Here is a 25,061-nt window from a genome sequence, read left to right on the forward strand (position 1 = left end):
AGTGAGAATATAAGGGTTAAGAACAGGAAAACATCTTAATTTTAAAATAGTGGTAGCGGAGGTGAATTAAAATGAACTGCCGCGTTGAATGCAAGATATGCCTTGGTTGTGGACATGTTGCTTCTGAATTAATTATTATATGTAGAGGCTTATTTTAGGCCCCTCCCTGTAAAATTGATTTTTTGTATAATTTAAAAAGATAAAGCTAATGATACAAACTCTTACTGCATGGTGAGTGCCATATACAAATGGTAAACCATGCTTTTCTTATATCTGCATTTATAGCCTAAGTCTACAATATCACAAAATGGTAAAATACACTGCTTCTTAATTTCTGTAGTGGACCAACCAATACTGTGAAAGGGCAAAGTGGTAGTGGGGAGAAAGTGGGAAGTTTTAGGCTAAAGAATATTGATGTAAATCTTATTTCCAATATGGCGAACTCTTTGATCATATAGTTAAGATTAACAGTTTGAGATCACTTCACATTTTTTTATTTTTTCCCTAGTCAGAACTGTAGGAAATATTGATAAACATTTATCCTACTTTTAAAGTTCTCCATACTATGACTTAGCAGGAGCAGCATACTATGAAATTCATAGTCTGTCTTCATAACTTCAATAGCATGTGGTTATGTATAGTTAAGAAAACTATTTCTCATGTGTCTTTGATTTTGCCAAATTCTTTTATTAAGGTACTAAAAATTTGTTATGGTAATTCCGTGAGAGAATTTTTTAAATACCTTTCAGTTTTCTTGAGATATAATTGACACACAGCATTTTATAAGTTTAAGATATATAACATAATAATTTGACATATATATCATAAAATGATTATCACAATAAGGTTAGGGAACATCTGTCATCTCACATAGATACATTAAATAAGTAGGAAAAAATGTGTATTTCCTTGTGATGAGAACTCTTAGGATTTACTCTGTTAACAGCTTTCATATATAATGCACAGCAGAGTTAATTATATTTATCATGTTGTACATTACATCCCTCCTACTTGTTTATCTTATAACTGGAATTTCATAACTTTTGACTACCTTCATCCAACCTCCTCCCCATGCACCCCCCAGCCCCCCACCGCGCCTCTGGTAGTCACAAGCCTGATCTCTTTTGGTGAATTTGTTTGATGCTGAAGTATAATTCACATGCTAGTTCCTGGTATGCAACATAGTGACTTCACATTTCTTTACTTTTCAAAATGATCTCCGTATGTCTAATTATCTGTTACAATACAAAAATATTATGATAATATATGCTATATTCCCTACACTGTACGTTTTATACCTGTGACTCATTTATTTTGTAACTGAAAATATGTACCTCTTAATCTCTCTCTCCACTGCCTTCCTCTGGCAACCACATGTTTGTTCTCTGTATCTGTGACTCTTTTTGTTTAGTTAAGTTTGTTCATTTGTTTCGTTTTTTAAATTCCACATATAAGTGAGATCATACAATTTTTGTCTTTCTCTGACTTATTGCATTTAGCATAATACTCTCTAGGTCCATCCATCTTGTGGCAAATGGCAGGATTTCATTCTTTTTTATGGTTGAGCAATATTCCATTGTATATATACATTCCACATCCTTTTTATCCACTCACCTATTGATGGGCACTTAGGTTGCTTCCATATCTTGGCAATGGTAAAATAATGCTGTAGTGAGCATAGTGCTGTATACATCTTTTCTATAGTGTTCTTGTTTTCTTTGGATAAATATCCAGGAGTTGAATTGCTAGGTCATGTGGTATTTTTGTTTTTAAGGTTTTGAGGAATTAGTGTTTTCCATAGTGGTGGGGCTGCACCAATTTACATTTCCACTAACAATTCACAAGGATTCTCTTTGATAATGGTCATTCTGGCAGGTGTGAGGTGATGGCTCATTGTAATTTTGATTTGCATTTCACTGATGATTAGTGTTGTTGAGTGTTCCACATGTCTATTGGGCAGCTGTATGTTTTCTTTTGAAAAAAAGGTCTGTCCAGAACTTCTGTCCATTTTTCAGTTGGGTTCTTTTTTTTGATGCCAAGTTTTTTGTATATTTTGGACATTAATCCCTTGTCAGATTTATTCTTGACAAATATCTTCTCTCATTCAAGTAGGCTTTTCATTTTATTGATAGTTTCCTTTATTAAGCAAAAGCTTTTTAGTTTCATGTAGTCCCATTTATTTATTTTCTTTTTTACCCCCTTGCCTAAGGAAATGTATCCAAACAAATACTGCTAAAACTGCTGTCAGAGAGCAGATTGCCTATTTTTTTCTTCTACAAATTTTGTGAGTTCAGATCTTACATGTAAGTCTTTAATCCATTTTGAGTTTATTTCTGTAGATGGTATGAGAAAGTAGTCCAGTTCGATTCCTTTGCAGGTAGCTGTCCAATATTGCCAACACCATTTACTGAAGAGGCTGTCTTTTCCCCATTGTATATTACTGGCTCCTTTGTTGGAGATGAATTGCCCATATAAGTGTGGGCTCATTTCTGGGCTCTCTCTTCTGTATCACTGATCTGTGTGTCTGTTTTTGTGTCAGTACCATATTGTTTTTGATGACTGTAGCATTATAGTATATAGTTTTAAACCAGGGATTGTGATCTCTCCAGCTTTGTTCTTCTTAATATGGTTTTGGCTCTTTGGGGTCTTTTATATTTCCTTGTAAAATTTAGAATTACTTGTACTGTGAAAAATGCCATTGGTATTATGATGGAGGAAAGAATATTTTTATGGATAAATAATTAAGGAAAAGCAATTAAGATAATCCTTGTGTTAGTGTGTTAGTTGCTCAGTCGTGACTCTTTGTGATGCCATGGACTATAGCCCACCAGGCTCCTCTGTCCATGGAATTCTCCAGGCAAGAATACTAGAGTGGGTTGCCATTCCCTTCTCCAGGGATTAAGCCCAGGTCTCCTGCATTTCAGGTGGATTCTTAACCATCTGAGCCACCAAGGAAGCCTTATACCTTCATAATATCAGTAGTCTTTCTACCATATTGCAAGCCTCAGTGAAAATCAAAACCATAGCCTTGATGAGATGGACCTTTGTTGGCAAAGTAATGTCTCTGCTTTTTAGTATGCTATCTAGGTTGGTCATAACTTTCCTTCCAAGGAGTAAGTGTCTTTTAATTTCATGGCTGCAGTCACCATCTGCAGTGATTTTGGAGCCCAAAAATATAAAGTCAGCTACTGTTTGTCCTGTTCTCCCATCTATTTGCACAAAGTGATGGGACTGGATGCCATGATCTTAGTTTTCTGATGTTGAGCTTTAAGCCAACTTTTTCACTCTCCTCTTTCACTTTCATCAAGAGGCTCTTTAGTTCTTCACTTTCTGCCATAAGTGTGGTGTCATCTGCATATCTGAGGTTATTAATATTTCTCCCTGCAATCTTGATTCCAGCTTGTGCTTCCTCCAGCCCCACGTTTCTCATGATGTACTCTGCATATAAGTTAAATAAGCAGGGTGGCAATATACAGCCTTGACGTACTCCTTTTCCTGTTTGGAACCAGTCTGTTGTTCCATGTCCAGTTCTAACTGTTGCTTCCTAACCTGCATACAGGTTTCTTAGGAGGCAGGTCAGGTGGTCTGGTATTCCCATCTCTTTCAGAATTTTCCACAGGTTATTGTGATCCACACACTCAAAGGCTTTGGCATAGTCAATAAAGCAGAAATAGATGTTTTTCTAGAACTCTCTTGCTTTTTCGATGATCCAACGGATGTTGACAATTTGATCTCTGGTTCCTCTGCCTTTTCAAAATCAGCTTGAACACCTGGAAGTTCATGGTTCACTTATTGCTGAAGCCTGGCTTGGAGAATTTTGAGCATTACTTCTAGCATGTGAGATGAGTACAATTGTGCAGTAGTTTTGAGCATTCTTTGGCATAGCCTTTTTTTGGGATTGGAATGAAAACTGACCTTTTCCAGTCCTGTGGCCACTACTGAGTTTTCCACATTTGCTAGCATATCGAGTGCAGCACTTTCACAGCATCCTCTTTTAGGATTTGAAATAGCTCAACTGGAATTCCATCACCTCCCCTAGCTTTGTTCATAGTGATGGCTTCCTAAGGCCCACTTGACTGCGCATTCCAGGACATCTGGCTCTAGGTGAGTGGTCACACCATCGTGATTATCTGGGTCATGAAGATCTTTTTTGTACAGTTCTTTGTGTATTCTTGCCACCCCTTCTTAATATCTTCTGCTTCTTTTAGGTCCATACCATTTCTGTCCTTTATTGAGCCCATCATTGCATGAAATTTTCCCTTGGTATCTGTAATTTTCTTGAAGAAACCTCTAGTCTTTCCCATTCTATTGTTTTCCTCTATTTCTTTGCATTAATCACTGAGGAAGGCTTTCTTATATCTCCTGGCTAGTCTTTGGAACTCTGCATTCAAATGGGAATATCTTTCCTCTTTTCTCCTTTGCTTTTTGCTTCTCTTCTTTTCACAGCTATCTGTAAGGCCTCCTCAGACAGCTGTTTTGCTTTTTTGCATTTCTTTTTCTTGAGGATGGTGTTGATCCCTGTCTCCTGTACAATGTCACGTACCTCACTCCATAGTTCATCAGGCACTCTGTCTATCAGATCTAGTCCCTTGAATCTATTTCTCTCTTCCACTGTATAATCATAAGGGATTTGATTTAGGTCATACCTGAATGGTCCAGTGGTTTTCCCTACTTTCTTCAATTTAAGTCTGAATTTGGCAATAAGGAGTTCATGATCTTTATGTTATTTAGTTATTAACCCAGGAGGGCTTTCCAAAGCTTTGTCAATGATACATGGTGGATCCCTGACGTTGTGGTCATTGCAGGTGAACTTGGTACTTCCTTGGCTGTTAAACCCTCAGCAGCAGGTATAGATGCCTCTGTTTGCTTTCTGTGATAACTTTCATTATAAATAGCAAAGGTATTTGCTAAGAATGTTTGAAAAGAAAATGTGAACAAATCTATATTTAACTAAACAGACAGGTATTATGAGAAAAAATCCAATAGATGTAGTATGAAGAAATTTTTATAAACAAATATCCCCCACCAATTAACTCACTTGTATTTATATATATATATATATATATATATATATATATATGCATAAAAATAAATATAATGGATATCCTAAAGTATTAACAGTGGTAAAATTTCTTTTGGCATTATAATTTGAAATTTCTTTCTATTTGGGATTTTTTAAAAGTTTCATGATGAACATTTTATATTTATACAATAAAAATAAGAGGGAAGTGAGTATAAACACATAAATGGCAGGGATTTCATAGTCTGGTTAAAAAATTGTACATTCCTATATGCAAAACAGAAAAAGAGACACAGATGTACAGAACAGAATTTTGGACTCTGTGGAAGAAGGCGAGGGTGGGATGTTTCGAGAGAATAGCATCGAAACATGTGTATTATCTGGGGTGAAACAGATCACCAGCCCAGGCTGGATGCATGAGACAAGTGCTCGGGCCTGGTGCACTGGGAAGACCCAGAGGAATCCGGTAGAGAGGGAGGGGGGATCGGGATGGGGATGGGGAATACATGTAAATCCATAGCTGATTCATGTCAATGTATGACAAAAACCACTACAATATTGTAAAGTAATTAGCCTCCAACTAATAAAAATAAATGAAAAAAAAATTATACATTGCATGAAGTTATAGATAAGATTATATAAATTAATTGTGTAAAATTAATTTTTTTCATTTTAATTCCATCAGTAATTCCAAAGAAGGTTTTTTTTTTTTTTTTTTTTTTAGATTTTTTTGTATTTCTTCCATAGGACAGCAGAGGGGAGGGAGGCATATGTGAATTTTGGGTGTTTTATCTTTTCTTCTGATTTTATTTTTTCTCTATTACTTCAATAGTTTGTCCAGGAGTGTTGTTCCAAAACCTTAGAGAGGGAGTGGAGAATGCCCCATTAAAACTGTTCTGCAAGATCTTCCCCCAACTTCCTCCAGGTGTGACTACCGGCTCCTTGCCTTCTTAAAACCCCACTCAGTCCTGTGGGAAAAGAGTGCTTTACTGAGTACATAGTGATAACGCCTCATTCTGTGGCTGACTTAGTTCATTTAAAGTACTTCAGTTTATTAGTGAAGAAAACTGCCAAGAAGTTGTTTGTGGCAGAATTGAGCTAGATTGATAGAGGAAAGCCCCACAGTATTTCAAGGCAGGCTCTGTTTCATGTTTGTTTGTTTCTCATTCCTTTAGAATAAAAAACTGTTTTTCCTTCCTTTTCCTATTACCACTCAAACATGTGTCTCAGCACACAGCTTGAGATGGGGAGCAAGCTGGCTTTCACAAGCCCCAGGCCGCCCTGTAGGGGTTTGACTTCTCCGTCTGCCCCCGCCACCTGGCTTATTTGTTTCTTCTCCCGGTCCTCTGGGGCCCAAGCTGTGGTGACTCTATGACATAGGAACTCGGAAGCTGGTGAATAAATCCCCGAGCAGGTGGCTGCCTATTGTCTGTCTAAAGGAAGTGAGCAGGGTTCTTCCTGGGGCTGCTTTCATCTTCTGATAGCTTCTAAAGGGCAGAACAATCCTTAACTGGAGTGGGGTGATTGTCTGCACAGAGTCCTGGGGTCAAGAGGCTTCCTAGGGAAAACCACCTTGGTGGGCTTTGGTCTTTTCCCTCCACGATAACTGAGGCTGTTTGGAGCAAGGACTTGCTTTCTTTTTTTTCTTTTTGGTGAATGACAGAAATTTATTTCACACAGTTCTGGAGGCCATAGGTACAAGATCATGGTAGCAGATGATGGCCCTTTTCTGAGTTGTAGAATTGTCTTGTTAGGACATCTCCTGCATATGAATGAATTTCCTTCTGAGAGTACACTTTTAAGTCCAATTTGTTCATAAGTCCAACAAAGTTAGCCTTAGTACCCAGCTAACACATTCGGCTATATACTGCTGCTTTTACACATGTTTCCGGACATCCTGGGCTTGAAATAAAGGTACTGTACTAATGTAGTCTATACAGTACTGTGCAGTTAAGTACACAAAAAAAAGGACTTACTTTCTGATGTGGGCGTGTCTGGTATTTCAGTGGTCTCAGTACCGCTGGATTAGATGCAGATACTCAGAGTAACAATTTCCTATGGGGGGAAAAAACACAGTGCAGGTGGGATAAATAAGTCGACTTAATCCATTGATTGGTTCATTCAGAGGTTTGTAATATGTAGTATCTTTTAGATATTATTAATTCTAAAGAGAAGCTCTGATCTTTAACTAGGTTTTATGGTAGCCATTAGGGTGTTTATTACCAAAAACCACTCACCACTCATTTTAAAAAGATGGCGCAAGCCACTCTTTGCTCCCCATATCTGTGCATAAGCGTGAATGCAGATCTTTAATAGTATATATCTTCATGCTGAGCAGCAAGAACAGATAAGCATCTTCTCAAAAAACCCTAAATAGAAAATAAGCTGGACTCTTACAGAATTAAGTCTTAGGAGTGAGAGGCAATGGCTGGCAGCCTGAGAGGACATACAAGGTCTCAACTGTAGCTCTTGGGGTTATGGTAGGGAGAGGTTTAGTTATAAGAAAAAGGCCCTGTAGCCTTCTCTCCCATAACGCTTCCATTTTATCCACCTTCTTTTCCCATTCTTCCCCTGAATTGTCTTTTAACTTTCTTTAGCCCCCTTTCCCCTATTCCCACACTCCAAAATAATCTCCTGCCATATATTTAGCAGTTGCTCCAAAGTAATGTAGACTTCTCTGGAAGTCTTCACTTTAAATCCAGCCATCTTTCTGCCTGAGTGCTGTGTTTCACATCTTGAGAAAGTTGAGTGGGAGAGAGTAAAGGAAAGCTGGAAAGGGGATGAGAGGCTAGAGAGGAGAGCAGAGTAGAAAACTGAAGGAAGTAGATGAACCTGACATGAACAGGGTGCCCGGCAGTTCCTGGTTGATACCAGGAAGATAAAGACATCATCATTGCTTGTTAAATAATATTTGGTAATCAAGAACATATTTAAAAGATTCTTAGGTAACATTTCTTTTGACAGAGAACTGCCTAAGAGAAAAGAAAGATAACTTGTAGGAATCTGTGTTCCAGCTGTGCATCAATGTGGCATCAGCAAAGGTTAAGACTGCCTGAAAATAGGCCCAAATGGTCTGCAGGGCATTTCCATGAAACTATCAAGAAACTTAATTTCTGTGCTCTAAAAATGTTTTGGAATATGAGGAAAAAAAAAAGTTTCCCAGCTCATTCTATAAAGAGATAATTATCCTTTTTATACAACTGAACAAGGAAAAGACACCAAAATCCAAGGACAGACAGGAAGAAAACTATAGGTGAATTTTACTAATAGAGATAGAGGTCAAAATACTAAGTAAAATAAAATCTACTCAAGATTAGACATGCTTTTCCTCTGAAACTCTTGGCTTCTAAAGAACCCACCTGCCAATGTAGGAGACGCGATTGATCCCTGGGTCAGGAAGATCCCTGGAGCAGGAAATGGCAACCCGCTCCAGTATTCTTGCCTGGGAAATCCCATGGACAGAGGAGCTTGATGGGCTACAGTCCATGGGGTTGCAAAGAGTCGAATACGACTGAAGTAACTGAGCATGCATTGATTTTTTAATTACAGTACAAAATGTGTTTTAATATTAAGTTATCAGCTGCAAAAAGAAAGGGGGAGTACTCATTTGAATGAACCAGCAGAAACTTGGAATTTTGCCAGCCTTCTACTTCAGCCGTGCCAAAATGTAATTTCTTTATTCATCCAATCACATTCTTGACTAATCTGCTCACGTCTGTACTATGCCTTGGCTTTACCCCCTGTTACAGCTTAGAGATCTTTAAAGAAAATATTTTGAAATGTTTTCTCTTGATCAGGGTATTTGCGGTTAGATACTGCGTACACTCCTTTTATTACAGAATGAGCTATTTTTCTATCATGGGATCCTTTGCTAGGAATGAAATGCTATTGTAACTTTGTCGTCTTTTTTTTTTTAAGAATCACCTTTCAGATGCTTTCCTGTAGAAAGTGATTTAGATGTTTACATCCTCTACTTCTTAAAGAATTAAGCATGTTCAGAAGTATTTAATATTGAATAGTTCTGTTAGCTGATAACGATAAAATTACTATTGTGTGTTGAGAGCTGCTTTGTGCCAGGCTATGTGTTTTAAATGTTTTTGATTCTGACTACTTCCCCATGATGAAGATTGTACCGTAATTTTCATTTTTCACATTTGGGAAAATTGAGGCTTAAAGTGACTGAGTTTTTTGGGAGCACCCATGTGGAAAGTGACATCTGAGAGGAACTCAGGCCCTTGCTCTGAAGCCCCATGCAATTCTGGTTTCAGGGTCAAGTTTGTTTTCGGCAGAGAGTCATGTACTGGGGAACCAGAGTAATATAGAGGATTCAGTAAATTTGAATAATGTAATGAAGTATTTTCTTAACTATAGTGAGGATTTTGTTCTAGAGACCACATAATAAAAAAGAATAGGAACTAATTGGTAAATTTGACATTTATTACTTTTACCCTGAACTTTTGGTAAATTCAAAGTTCCCTTTGAATTTATTTTATAGGAATTTGGGAAGATCAGTAAATTACTCTTAGTGGTTATATTGGAAATTAAACCGAAGTATAGTGATAATCTCAGTGAATGATCATTTAAAAAATATCATTTATAGCAACGGTTCTCAGACAGTAATGTTCATCTGATCCCCTCAGGGATCTAAAAACTCAGATTGCTATCTACAGTATAGGAGGGTTGCAGTCTGAGTTTTAATATATGGAGAATAGTATGGGGACTCCTTAAAAAGCTAAAAAAGAACTGCCATATGACCCAGCAATCCCACTTCAGGGCATATACCCAGAGAAAATCATAATTCCAGAAGATACATGGAGCCTACGGTTTATTGCAGCACTTTTTACAACAGCCAGGACTTAGAAACAACCTAAGTGTCCATCAGCAGGAATGGATAAAGAAGATGTGGTTCACATATACAATGGAATATTGTTCAGCCCTAAAAAGGAAGGAAATTGTGCCATATGCAGAGATGTGGATGGACCTAGATGCTGTCATATAGAATGAAGGAAGTCAGAAAGAGAAAAACAAATATCGTATATTACCATATATGTATGGATTCTAGAAAAATGGTACAGATGAATCTATTTGCTAAGCAGAAATAGAGAACAAATGTATGAACACCAAGCGGGAGAAGGGGGTGAATGGGGAGATTGAGACCGGCATAGATGCCCTATTGATGCTGTGTATGAAACATAATTAATGAGAACCTACCGTATAGCAGAAGGAACTCTACTCAGTGCTCTGGAGTGAACTAAATGGGAAGGCAATCCAAACAAGAAGGACTATGTGTATGTGTATATACATTCACTTTGCTATAGAGCAGAAAATAACACAACAGTTGTAAAGCAACTGTACTTCAGTAAGTGTTTTTTTTAAATCTCAGATTGCCGGGCCCTGTCCCCAGACTTGCTGACTCAGTAGGTCAGGGATTTGGCTGAGACAAGTTCCCAGGTGATGCTGCTGCTGCTGCTGCTGATCTGGGGACCATCCTTCAAGAATGGTATAGAAAGAAAGAAGAAAGAAAGTGAAGGCGCTCAGTCATGTCTGACTCTTGCAACCCCATGGAGCCCACCAGGCTCCTCCGTCCATGGAATTTTCCAGGCGAGAGTACTGGAGTGGGTTGCCATTTCCTTCTCCAGGGGCTCTTCCCGACCCAGGGATCAAACCTGGCTCTCCCACATTGTAGACAGATGCTTTACCATCTGAGCCACCAGGGAAGCTATGGATAGAACTGTAAACCAATTGTCTTGTGTTTCCTGAGTTAGCTTACACAGGTGTCTTTTAATAACGTCATTAGCTTTTTTCTACCTCTCCCAAAGATTGGGTTCTCCAGAACAGTGTAAGTGATATTCTATTCCTAGATCTATCAACACCCCTTGAGTTACAGCAGCTTTAAAGGTGGAGCATTGTTGCTCTGAACTTTAGATTTTAAGATCCCACTTATATCAAAGAAGTTAGTACAGTAAGATTTTGCCCATTCATTAACCTCCAGCTTTAGTGGATACTGCTTTTGATGTGAAAATAGATGACGGTCATTGAGCTTGATAAAGACAGGAACAGCATTTTGTGCTTGACCCACAGTTTTTCTATCAGTCCACACTCTAGGATTCACAGTTTGTTCCATTAGAAAGAGCTGGTTCCATATTCATGAAAACAGAGGCCTGGAGAATGGTATGGGGACAGAAATGCTGATGTAATTAGATGGGTCAATAGCTTGCCCCTGAGAAGGCCATTTTGTAGTCTCAGACTGCACCCACAACCCAAAGCAGAATGTTATTCTGATGTCCACCAGGGTCATGGGTGGGACAGTGACTCCATGGAGCCATCCCCACTATTGGGAGAACAGCAGGTGATCTGCCTCTTCTTCCTGCAACACTTGTCTTGACAACATGTAACTTAAACATGCCAGGTGCATACTGTATCAATCTGGAATGATTGAACTCTTCCATTGTGCTAGATACATGACATAATTGCCCGTACTGCTAAATTGAGTCAAATGAATAAACATATATCAGGATTCTGAATCCAATTAGGTAAAGTATTCTAATTTACATGTTATGGGAATTGTCCTTACTCTGGGATGTTTTGGTGCCAGAAGCTTTGCTGGATTTCTCTTTCTTTCCTTGCAGTGACTGAGAATTAGCTGCGTAACCCAAAAGTTTAAGATTCCTGTTTGGCTGGATATTAAATCCCATAGGCTGGTTTGGAAAGCCTTCAGAAATTCTTTCAGATTTGATGAGTCCAGACTTGTACTGGAATATGAAATATTTGATTTAACAAGGTCTGTGTGTTGCCAACGTGTGAATGTTTTTGAAAATGTGTTTCTCAAAATACAATTAGGAAAATATTCCTTTGAAAAGTTAAAATTACCTTTTAGTGGTGATAAAGATGCTGACAAATCCTTCTAAAATAAAAACAAAAAAAACTTTTAACTTCATGATGCTATAATAACATCATTAAATTGTGTGTAGACAAACATATTTGGTCATATTTAAAGTAATCCTTAAACTTCACAGAGCTATACTTAAGAAAACTACTTTTTAATCTTTCTACTCTAATGAAAATATTACTTCAGAGTTGATGACAGGAAAGGGGTGGCTAGATTGCAATTCTTATTTCTTCTTTCTCTGGAATCTGTTCTGTTTAGAAGAAGAAACCAAAAGTTGTAACTGAATAGAGACACATTTTTTAAAGTCTTATTTTGAGGAGGAAGGGAAATTTTGGAGCCACATCTGATAATGAACCTTAAAAAGATCTTGAGGCATATTAAAGTTTATTAATTAGCTTATCTTATTTAATTTCCTTATGTTTAAATTAAAGAATAGATATTGCCCATATAAAAATTCTTCTGTTTGTGCATATATGTGTGTGCTATAGAAACAGAAGTTCAGTGTGCTTAGTAATTCCCAGTGAAGCATTTGGGGACCTTAATCTCTCTTAATTACGCTCTCCTCTGATTGAGTGTGGGTTGAGTTTTAGGCTGCAGGGTCAGCCATGCCAATTTTAGAGTCCCAGTGCTTCCAATTACTAGATGTGACTCTAATAATACAATATCATTTAATCATGAAGTCTGTTTCCACATTTATGAAGTAGGTATAATCATATTATAAACCATGTGGTTGTAGAGTGCTTAGTAAATAATCTGTAATATTAGCTATCATCCTGATAAATTGCACTACTACTTTCATTTTCTTTTTGCAAGAAAAATAAAGGATTCTGAGTATGTTGAGTGATCTGGATAAGAACACAAGAGGTGGAAATAGTTGCATCAGTGTTATTTACTTTTCATGGTATTTTAGTCTTATTTCACTTTGGTCCCTTTGATAAGATAAAATATAAATATACCCAAGATCACTTTAAAGTTATAGTATAATGATTAAGGTGCCCTGGTGTATAAAAAGATGCTTAGAAAACTAAGGTTTATAAAATGAAATAAATTAGACACAGTGACTATATGGTTTTCCTTTTTAGTAGCTGTTTTTTCATTACTCCATTGATCCAAAGTGGGATTTTAAAATTTAATGTCCTTGTTCCATTAAGATAATTCAATCATTTATCCAATTACTTTACTTACTCAAATTAAGTTCCTAACCCATTTGGTGCTTTCTCTCTGGCCACTTCCCTGAGTCATGACTTTCCAGCAGTTTTAGTTTTATTTGTTTACTTTTCTACTTTTGTTGACTAGGCTTCCAGTTTAGTTCTTTTCCTTGAGAGAGTTCCTTCTCTTTTGTTTCCTGTCTTTTCACAAAGATCAATCCACTCTGTATTTCACATTTTAACTTACCTATATTTGTTTTAACATAAAAACATTTTAAATTATTATAAATGTTTAAATAACCCTTCCAAAATTACTTGGTATTGTGGTTTGAAAAAAGTGATCTTTGATAAAGAAAGGTGGGTCAAATCTATGTTCCAGAGATGGGAGGGAAGCTGAGCAATGGATTGTCAGAAATTGGGATAGAAAAAGGTTCTCAAAAGCTAAAGACCATCAACATGAACAAATATACAACTAAGTTCTACTGAATGCAGCTCCCTGATATCTGGATGGAGGGGGCAGGGGTGAGTTGTGTGCCTATGAATTGAAGAGACCTGGATCAATAGCAGCTCTCCTTAAAGAGATTTAGGTTTTAGCCAGCCGTTTGACATAGTTGGCCATCTCCAACAGATTTAGTGTCACAGCTCTCAGAACAAACAAGATAATCATCCCATTGTTTTCTGCCTTGGTCAGGATGCCTCTGAGGGCTTGTGTTCACTTCTGAGCTTCACATTTTCAGAGGGCAAACCAGGGAGGTAAATGGACTAGAAACAGTGCCCTGCCAGGAACATTTGAAAGGCTGTTGAGTGAAAAGGAGAGCAAAGTTAATTTTCAGCCTCAGGGGGCAGAGTTAGAACTTTTGAATAGGCACAGAAGATGATTCCTTTCTTTGTCAATTAATTCAAGATTTTTTTCTGTGCATACATAGGTAAGATGGGGATTATACTATTTAGTAATTGCTTTTTCACTGGATATAGCATGTGTATCGTTTCATGTTGTATATCTGTATTATATTTCTAATGGGAGCATAGCATTCCATTATATGAGTGCACTCCTGTATTATTGAAATCATCCCTTACTGTTAGTCATTTTGATTCTTTCCAGTTTTTAAATATCATAAACAACAACACTACAGTGAACATTTTTGAGATATTCTCATCACTCTGTGCTTGTCAGGTTAATTCCTTAGGACAACTTCTTGGAAATGGAATAACTGGGTCTGAGTTAGTCATTTTATATTTTTAAGGCTTTGGATACTTATTGCCAAATTGTCTTACCAGTAGAACTGGACATACTAAAGACTTTGGATTGCCCTCTTCCACCCCAAATCAGAGATGTTGTAGAAGGGATTTTGGCAGTGGGTTGTATGTTGGACCATGATCTGCAACCCTTGAAAAACACCATGAAAGTTTTTACATAGGACCAGATGATTATTTTATCTAGAGATGTGATTTTTTAGTCTTAGCATGTCAGTTATACTGTTGTAGCAAACTTATTGTTAAGAATCTGTAAGGAAAACATTGTTGAAGATTTCTGCAATTAAATAGGATTGTAGAGGAAAAAAAAAGTAAAGGCGATTCTTTGGGCAGAAGGAAAATGATCACAGATGGAAGCAGAAAGTTGCAGGAAAATAAGTGGATGAAGTTTAAAAAAAGGTAAATATGTGGATAAAGTTAAAAGTAAATATGTGAGTAAAGTTAAAAGAATACTGACTTGATAATTCAAAAGTAAAATTTAACATATATTGTGGTAGGCTACAGTCCATGGGGTTGCAAAGAATCGGACACAACTGAATTTCATCTTTTTAATGTTTGACTCATAATTGCAACTCACTAAATAATTATTGAATGAATGAAAGACAATTGTTGTGGAATATAGGCTGAACTGGCATAAACAAACATTTTTTTTCCTTGAAAAGATGTACTTCTCATCTTTGTGGAAAAAGTACTATTGTTCATATCTTGCAAATTGGGAAACAGATGCATTGATTCTCAAATCAATCTGACAGCCAGATACTATAATTTCAGATAATATCTAATCACATGTAGAAGGAATTACAACAAGTACTTTTTTTGGTTGTTTAAGAGAAAAAGCAAAGCAAGTCTGAATAGCTTAGCTCTGTCACATAAAACTGTTCAAAGCAAACTGATGAAATATTTTGTCAGACTTTATTTTTATATACTGACCATTAATAGAAACTAATTTTGTTTATTTTATATAAAACCCTTACTAAAGTCTCTGTTGCTCAGAAACTAATTCTGTTATCCATGCCCCTAATATGGCAACTTTGTCTGTGTTTCTATTCTTTGTGCATTGTGTTCAGTCTCAAACTGTGAATATTCCATTAACTGAGAGCTCTGAATAGCTATTGTATAACTGGAGTGATATTCTGTCTGTGTTAGTTCCATGCATTGTGTTTGAGAATAAATGTGCTGTTTTATTTCTGATGGGACTTCTCTCATTGCCACTCATAATAAGGTATTGAAACATGTGAGTAAACCTCATAAGTACTTTGTGCATTGTTGAAACATACAATCTTTCATTTTAGAATTGCTTGAGTATACATATATTTCTGTATTTTCAAATAGGAAGTAGAATCACCACCAGTGTCTATTCTTTGGGCTTTAGGTGAAAAGTGTCAGTGAAATTGAATCCAGAATTATCTGTTTATGTATGCTTTGTTTGGCTGAGGTTCCCTCCACCCTCACTGCTTTTTTTCCTATCAGAATCTCAAATTAGTCTGTGGTTCAGAAATGTTGAGGGACTCTGACCCAACAAATTCGGTTCAATCCTGGTAGCTTGTTTGATCACTAGAAAGTGGTATAAACACCCGACTGGTATGGGGTACTCATAGGTGCTGAGTAAGTGGGAGACAGAGTCACTTGGCACAAATGTGGTTGCTCAGGCAGCAAGGCATGTGCAGGGACAACTTCACTGAAAAATGGTGACTGGCCTCACCCTTTACACAGTTATGCCTGAGGGTCTAAAAGAGACAATAAAATCTGACATCCTCTGTTTTTCCTTTGCAAGTCCACTCCTATATCCTTTTGAAGACCACTAGGCTTATTAGGCCAAAGAGGAGATGTCAAGAGTGAACATTGACATTTTAGGAATCAGTGAACTAAAATGGACCAGGAGGGGGAAATTTAATTCAGATGACCATTTTATCTATTACTGTGGGCAAGAATCCCTTAGAAGAAATAGAGTACCCCTCCTAGTCAACAAGAGGGTCTGAATGCAGTGCATTCAGATTGGGTGCAGTCTCAAAAATGACAGAATGATCTCAGTTCATTTCCCAGGCAAACCATTCAGTATCACAGTAATTCAAGTCTATGCCCCACCACTAATACCAAAGAAGCTGAAGTTGAATGGTTCTACGAAGACCTACAAGACCTTCTAGAATTAACACCAAAAAGAGTTGTCCTTCTCATCATATGGGACTGGACAAAAATAGGAAGTCAGGAGATACCTGGAATAACAGGTGAGTTTGGTCTTGGAGTACAAAATGAAGCAGGACAAAGGCTAAGAGTTTTGCCAATAGAACACACTGGTCATAGCAAACACCCTCTTCCAACAACACAAGAGACGACTCTACACATGGGCATCACCAGATGGTCAGTACCAAAGTCAGATTGATTATATGCTTTGCAGCCAAAGATGGAGAAACTCTATACAGTCAGCAAAAGCAAGATTTGGAAGCTGACTGTGGTTCAGATCATGAACTCTATATTGCAAAATTCAGACTTAAATTGAAAAAAATGGGAAAAACCACTAGACAATTCAAATATGACCTAAATCAAGTCCCTTATGATTATACGGTGGAAGTGACAAATAGATTCAAGGGATTAGAACTGATAGAGTGCCTGAAGAACTATGGACAGAAGTTGTAAAGGAGGCAGTGATCAAAACCACCCCCAAGAAAAAGAAATGCCAAAAGGCAAAATGGTTGTCTGAGGAGGCCTTACAAATAGTTGAGAAAAGAAGAGAAACAAAAGGCAAAGGAGAAAATGAAAGATATACTCATCTGAATGCATAGTTCCAAAGAATAGCAAGGAGAGATAAGAAAGCCTTTCTAAGTGAACAATGAAAAAAAAATAGAGGAAAAACTATAGAATGGGAAAGAGTAGACATCTCTTCAAGAAAATTAGAGATACCAAGGGAACATTTCATGTAAAGATTGGCACATAAAGGACAGAAACGGTAAGGACCTGACAGAAGCAGAAGATATTAAGAAGAGGTGGCAAGAATACACAGAAGAACTAGGCAAAAAAGATCTTAATGATCCATATAACCATGATGGTATGATCCCTCACCTAGAGCCAGACATCCTAGAGTGCAAAGTCAAGTGGCCCTTAGGAAGTATCACTATGAACAAAGCTAGTGGAGTTGATGGAATTCCAGCTGAACTATTTCAAATTCTAAAAGATGATGCTGTGAGAGTGGTGCACTCAACATGCCAGCAAATTTGGAAAATTCAACAGTGTCCACAGGGCTGGAAAAGGTCGGTTTTCATTCCAACCCCAAAGAAAGGCAACGCCAAAGAATGTTCAAACTACCACACAATTGCACTCATCTCACACACTAGCAAAGTAATGCTCAAAATTCTCCAAGCCAGGCTTCAACAGTACGTGAATGAGAACTTCCAGGTGTTCAAGCTGGTTTTAGAAAAGGCAGAGGAACCAAACATCAAGTTGCCAATATCCGTTGAATCATAAAAAAGCAAGAGAATTCCAGAAAAGCATCTGTTTCATTGACTATGCTAAAGCCTTTGACTGTGTGGATCACAACAAACTGTGTGAAATTCTTAAAGAGATGGGAATACCAGACCACCTTACCTGCCTCCTGAGAAACCTGTATGCAGGTCAAGAAGCAACAGTTAGAACCAGATATGGAACAACAGATTGGTTCAAAATTGGGAAAGGAGTATGTCAAGGGTGTATATTGTCACGCTGCTTATTTAACTTATATGCACAGTACATCATGCAACATGCCAAGCTGGATGAAGCACAAGCTGGAATCAAGATTGCTGGGAGAAATATCAGTAACCTCAGATATGCAGATGACACCACCCTTATGGCAGAAAGCGAAGAGGAACTAAAGAGCCTCTTGATGAGGTTGAAAGAGGAAAGTGAAAAAGCTGATTTAAAACTCAACATTCAAAAAATGAAGATCATGGCATCCAGTCCCATCACTTCATGGCAGATAGATGAGGAAACAATGGAGAAACAGAGACTTTATTTTGGGGGGCTTTATTTTGGGGGGCTCCAAAATCACTGCAGCCATGAAGTTAAAAAGACACTTGCTCCTTGGAAGAAAATCTATGACAAACCTAGACAGCATGTTAAAAAGCAGAGACATTACTTTGCTGACAAAGGTCTGTCTCGTCAAAGCTGTGGTTTTTCCAGTAGTCATGTATGGATGTGAGAGTTGGACCATAAGGAAGGCTGACCGCCAAAGGATTGATGCTTTTGATCTGTGGTGTTAGGGAAGACTCTTGAGAGTCCCTTGGACTGCAAGGAAATCAAAGCAGTCGGTCCTAAAAAAAATCAATACTGAGTGTTCATTGGAAGGTCTGATGCTAAAGCTGAAGCTTTAACAATACTTTGGCCACCTGGTACAAAGAGCCAATTCATTGGAAAAGTCCCTGATGCTGGGAAAGATCAAAGGCAGGAGTAGAAGAGGACAACAGAGGATGAGATGTTTGGATGGCATCACCAATTCAATGGACATGAGTTTGAGCAAGCTCTGGTAGATGGTGAAGGACAGGGAAGCATGGAGTGCTGCAGTCCATGAGGTCACAAAGAGTTGGACACAATTGAATGACTGAACAAAGGCTTATTAGGCAAAGTTTTGTAACTTAAGTAAACCAAAGAACTGGAGACCATTTAGTCCTATAAAGTTCTTCCCCACCTATCCATCTAGTTTTCCTGTGTAGTTACTAGTGGGGAGAAAATGGTAGCAGCTGTATGTTTAAGAATTAACTTACTGTACTTATTTGATTGGGAAAGAATGGTTTCATGATTTCTCCCATTGAGCCTCATGCAGACAGATTTAGGTTAAAGATTTCTTCTAGAGAACACAACTCGTTTCTTCTAAGTCTCTTCTGAGTAGGTTGGAATCAACAGGGAAATTTTTTGCAGCATTTCCTTGTTTGGAAGTACCATATAAATGAAGCCATGGTTGGGAATGTTAAACCTATTTATACATCCATGAGAATGTTTTCTTTTGAAAAGCGGCATTCTGGGTCCCTTCCTTGCAGAACTTTAGGTCAGTGTTGCTCTATTTTAAAGCCTATTTGGCACCTGGAGCAGTACATGAGCTTTTTGGAGTCAGACCTTATTTGAGTATGTTCCTGCAAATGTTTTTTAACTGACTAAGTGATTTATTGAATTTAGAGTCAATTTTTAAACTCCCTCAGAACTGTTTAGTATAAACAAAATTTATAGTCTCCTAAAAAGAAAGAGAAGAGAGAATACTAACATTTATTGAATGCCTAAGTTCAGCAGTTTGCATTCTTTGTTTCATTTCATCTTCATGCCCCTATCAGGTAACTATGATTGTTCACACTTTAAACAAAGGTCAGAAGTTAAACACAGATCAGTTTTGACTAAAGGCACAAACCAGTCAGGTGTGAGGTAGAAGGTCACCCTACATGTGGATCGCTTAAGTTTCTCTTAAGGAACTCCATGCCCGGTTTGGTGATAAGCATTTTAATATGCATTATCTTACTCATTCTCACCACATTTAAGCATCAGAGGTTTAAAAAATCGATCTCTCAAGACTGTTTTTAGACCAAGGGCAAACGCTTTTAAAATACTGATATATTTTCCTTCCAGTCAGTCCTTCCTTTGTATATATTTTTGTATAATCTCTTCAACTTTATTCCCACTTTCATGTAACTTTATAAATGAAGGATGTTCTCATTTTAATGTTTTCATGAATATTAAAGTCTGAATAATAATTTAAGTTTCTGATGCTTTTCTGTTAAAATAGTGGGGCACTGAATGTATTTATGCCTAAGTCTGTGGGTTATTTTATTTTTAAACATTTTCTTAGTGTGTATTATTAGAAGCAAAATTGCAGGGTCAGAAGTTAGAAATATTTATTTTTAAAACTGTAACTGCTTGATAAATTTTGCCCAACCAGTTTCTTTAAAAAAGGGCACCATTGTCCACTGCCTGGCAGTTTGTGAGTGCCTGTCTCCCTGTAGACCTAGCCCCTGGGGTTGGGACAGATGGTTCCAGCGCTTCTCTACCCAGCCGTGGTGCTCCATCCTGGATCCACTCCACTGTGGGGTGTTGGGAGGCTGGTAGGGAGAGATCTCTTCTCAGTCTGCATTTGCAACTATTTGCCCTCTCTGCCAGGCCTCCTACTGCCCCTCTGTTATGTCAACTGCACTTTGAAAAGCATAACTTCATACTTCTGTATTGTTTATCATTATCTTCCTTATATTCCATCAGCGTGTCATAGTACTTACCTTGTCTCTAATTGTACTCACTTCTACTTAGACTTACAAGAGATTTACCTCTGGATTTTTAAACAAGCTCTTGGATTTACTATTTCTGTTCTTTTCTGTTTAATGCCTTTGTTCCTGAAGTATTTTGTTTTGTAACTTTTAACAAATGAGTTGAGTGTTTTTCCTCATTTGGAGATGTAGTCCACTTATTTTGATTACTTAAGGCTTGTATTTATCTCTTTGCTCACCTTGACCAGGTCTCTTAGGACTTAATCAGTAGACTTTCTGTTTTTATTTATTCTATGCCTTTCCCACTCTTAAGTCATTTTGTTATTTTCAAAACAGTCTCATATTAGGATTTATATTTGTTTGAAACAGTTATTTAGGAGAATAGTTTATTTTTCTTCATGTATTGAGTTTTTGTTTAAATGTGTATTTTTAATTTCTGTGGTAGTTTTGTTGTAATCTGCTTGGGATATGGTCTGTCCTTGCTGCTTTGCAGAATGTGTTGAATTCCTCAATATGTATACTTAAAGATCTATAAATATATGTGTGTATATATGGACATTTAGGAAAGCTGTATCTCTGTAGAGTTAGCTTAGACTTAATTTAAAAAAAAGTTTTACAGTATTTTCACCACCATGAAAATATGATGTCTTTAACATACCCTGAATTTGAAGCCTTGGCTTGTTTTCCTATCATGGTTAACAGTTTGAGATAACTGAGTCTCCCTATTTGGCTGCACTGTTTCCCAGTGGGCCCAGCTGGGTGTACAGCCTGTGATATGGAAAGAAATCAAGACTCAGGTCCCTAGAAACCTAATCTGTGACCTTGACTTTGTCCCTGAGGTACTCTGACTAGAAAGTTAAACTGACTGTTAGAGAAACTCTCATCATCGTAAAAGGCAAGACTGATTTGATAAAATCTGAACACATCCTGCTTCACACTATTTATTTTGGAAACTGAGCTTTGGAGACTTACTTTCCATTTTAAAACTATCTGCCTCCAATAACTTATACTAATTGTCATGTATACTAAGTATTTCAACATTTGTTTTTTGAAAGTTTGAGGGATATATCTGTGTGAATTTAATAGTTATTTAAGACTCCCTATATTAATCATGAGACTTCCTAAATATGTTTAATCTCTGCATAATAATTTAGCAATAATTAAAGTTTCTGACTTTCTGCTGTTACAGTAGGGGGGCAGTGAATCTATTTTTGCCTAAATCTGAGGAATTTTCTTGAACATTGTCCCCTTAGTGTATATAAGTAGAAGCAAAATGAATGGGTCCGAAATTATTAATATGTGTGTGTATATGTATATGTATAAATAAAATTACTGGAACCACTCTAAAGACCCTTGATGCATTTTGCCAAATTGATTTCTTTTCAAAATGGAAAAATTGACACTCCCGTGGTGGCGTGTGAGTGCCTGTCCCCATGCAGACCTAACCCAGATGAATGGTTCTACATCCCTTCCACCCAGCTGTGGTGTTCCATCCTGCACCAACTCTGCTGTGGGTGTTTCGAGTAACAAGGCGGTGTCATATGTCTTCTCCACAAGAAAAGGCATTGTTACCAAAGCAAACAGCGACACTTGATACAGCTGTGTTGCCAGAGCCAAAGAAAAGCTTCACTGGAGGGATTGTTGATAATTGCTAGAGGTTGTGGCAATGCAGAAGTTACATAGTTTTCCTTTGGCAACACGTGTTAATGGATTTGTTGTAATATTGGAGCCCTCCTCAAATGAAAATTACACTGGGGAAATATAGTAATAAAATAAAAAGCCTTAGTCAGGAATGCATTGCTTAAGATTTAGCAAATAAGATCACAAGTTAAAGAAAAGTAGGTTGCTTAAAAAAATTAATGAGGAAATAGCTATGCTTTGCTTTTAAATAAAAAAAAATACTTAGAGGAACACATTTTTAGCAAGAAAGCAATGACCAGGTTATGTGCTCTGGTTTCCAGGCACTTATGTCCTTTAAATTTACACTTAAGAGACATAACACAATTCTATGTTTTTAATTAATTTATTTTAATTGGAGGCTAATTACTTTAAAATATTGTGATGGTTTTTGCCATACATTGACATGAATTAGCCGCTCACACCTATGGATAGATCAACCAAACAGAAAATTAGCAAGGAAACACAAGCTTTAGATGATACAATGGACCAGTTAGACCTAATTGATATCCATAAGGCATTTCATCCCAAAACAATGGATTTCACCTTTTTCTCAAGTGCACACAGAACATTCTCTAGGATAGATCACATCCTGGGCAATAAATCTAGCCTTGGTAAATTTTTAAAAATTGAAATCATTTCAAGTATCATTTCTGATCACAATGCGGTAAGATTAGATGTCAACTACAGGAAAAATAAACTATTGAAAATACAAATGTTTGGAGGCTAAACAACACGCTTCTGAATAATCAACAAGTCATGGAAAAAATCAACAGGCAATAAAAATATGCATAGAAACAAATGAAAATGAAAACACAACAACCCAAAACCTATGGGATTCAGTAAAAGCTATGCTAAGAGGGAGGTTCATAACAATACAAGCTTATCTCAAGAAACAAGAGAAGCATCAAATAAACAACCTAACTTTACACCTAAAGCAGCTAGAAAAAGAAGAACCCCAAATTAGAAGAAGGAAAGAAATCACAAAAATCAGAGCAGAAATAAATGAAAAAGAAACAAGGAGATTATAGCAAAAATTAACAAAAGTAAAAACTGGTTCTTTGAGAAGATAAATAAAATAGACGAACTGTTAGCCAGACTCATCAAGAAAAAAGGGAGAAGAAATAATCAGTAAAATTAGAAATGAAAATGGAGATATCACAATTCTATTTTTTAATGGATGCTGAAATGTTATTGAAGCAGAGTCTTAGCTGAGAAACTTAGACACATAGAGATTAATTAAGTGCAACTAATTTTGTTTGAAAGTCAATGCAAAGAAATATGGAAAATTTCATAGGAAAATGCTTAAGAAGTATTTGGTAGAGATTCAGATTTTGTTTATCAGCTTCCTGTCTCATAAAATTAAGTCCTAAATTCACCAAGTGCTATTCCTCCCATTTTCTTTTTGGTTCTGTGTGCAAAAGAATTTGGGATCGTTGTAGTTGGATATATCTGTCTGCTATTACACCCAGGAAATAGACATTTTCCTTTATTCAGGTATTTCCATTTAAAACAGGTTGGAACTGAAAGTCAATGTTTTCCTTCCATTTTCCAATATATACCTTTGGCTTGTAATGGTTTAAAAAAAACAGTGATTAAAAACATTTATGCTTTTAAAATTTTTTTGAAGTAATAGCTAATTTACAATGTTGTATTGATTCTTGCTATACAGTAAAGTGACTCTGTTATTCATATACATTTTTTTCCATGATGGTTTATCACAAGATGTTGATTATATTAATAGTACTGTGTGCTGTACAATAAGAACTTCTTGTTTATCCATATCCTTTTTTAAAGAGCATATTTGTCAAGCAGGAATTTTTTATATGCCAGTGCATTCTTTGCATCATTTTAACTGACCAGACAACAGTGGCTATTTCTGGCAGAATGATACATCTTTCTGTCTTTAGAAAATTTCTGAAATATGATTTCCTTGGGCTAGAACAGGGTGATTTCTTGCTTAGCTAAAACAAGTGGCAGATTTCTTCCTGAATTACTTTTTCATACTTTGCAGTCTTATCAAACATTGCCATAATATATGACCTAATACAGTAGACATTAGGTTTAGCAGGAACCTATCTTTACTTTTCAGCATGTTTGCAGAGAAATATTTGAGCTAATTTTAATTACTGGCTGGGTTGAAGAGAGTCTGGCTTTCAGAATTCATGATGCTGATGTGCTGCTGCTGTAATTGGTCAGTCTCTAAATTTATCTAATAAATAGAAATTGGGACTTTTTTTCTTTATGTCAGAAATAACAGAAGTCATTATCAGTGGGAAAAGAAAGGTAGTGAGGATAGAAGGGATTACAGAAGTCAAAGGCATTGTTTTTTTAATTTTAATTTATTATTTTTGATTACACTGGGTCTTGGTAGCTACACACGGGTTTTCTCTGGTTGCCTCGGGTGGGGGCTACTCTCTAGTTGTGGTGTGCGGACTTCTCGCTGTGACTTCTCTTGTTTGAGAGCACAGACCCAGTAGTTGTGGTTCACAGGCTTAGTTGCCCCACAGCATGTGGGATCTTCTCAGACCAGGGGTTGAACCCGCTTCCCCTGCGTTGGCAGGCAGATTCTCAGCCACTGGATCACCGGGGAAGTCCAAAAGCATCATTTTGCTTTTATTTTTAAAGAAAATGTCAAAATAATTAACAGTGTTCTCTAACTCAGCCCTCACCCTTAAATTGATAGTTGTTTACTTTTAAAAGTTCTGAATGAAAAGGTGAAGAATTACCTCCTTGTAATCAGTGTGATGGTTGGGAGAAGGTCCATCTTGTTACATTACAAGGTAATGGCAGTATGTACATACTTAGACTATTAAACAGTCTAATGTTAAAAAAAAGTCAACTATTATGTTTATATTAGATTT

At 37.0% G+C, this 25,061-nt stretch overlaps 1 protein-coding gene across 1 annotated transcript in view; it reads left to right on the forward strand.

Annotated features, from left to right (window-relative positions):
* Positions 1 to 25,061, forward strand: part of KANK1 (KN motif and ankyrin repeat domains 1) — a 213,263-nt gene that overhangs the window by 33,200 nt on the left and 155,002 nt on the right. The window lies entirely within an intron of this gene.

Source organism: Cervus canadensis, chromosome 14, assembly GCF_019320065.1.
Source record: "Cervus canadensis isolate Bull #8, Minnesota chromosome 14, ASM1932006v1, whole genome shotgun sequence".
NCBI classification, from domain to species: domain Eukaryota; kingdom Metazoa; phylum Chordata; class Mammalia; order Artiodactyla; family Cervidae; genus Cervus; species Cervus canadensis.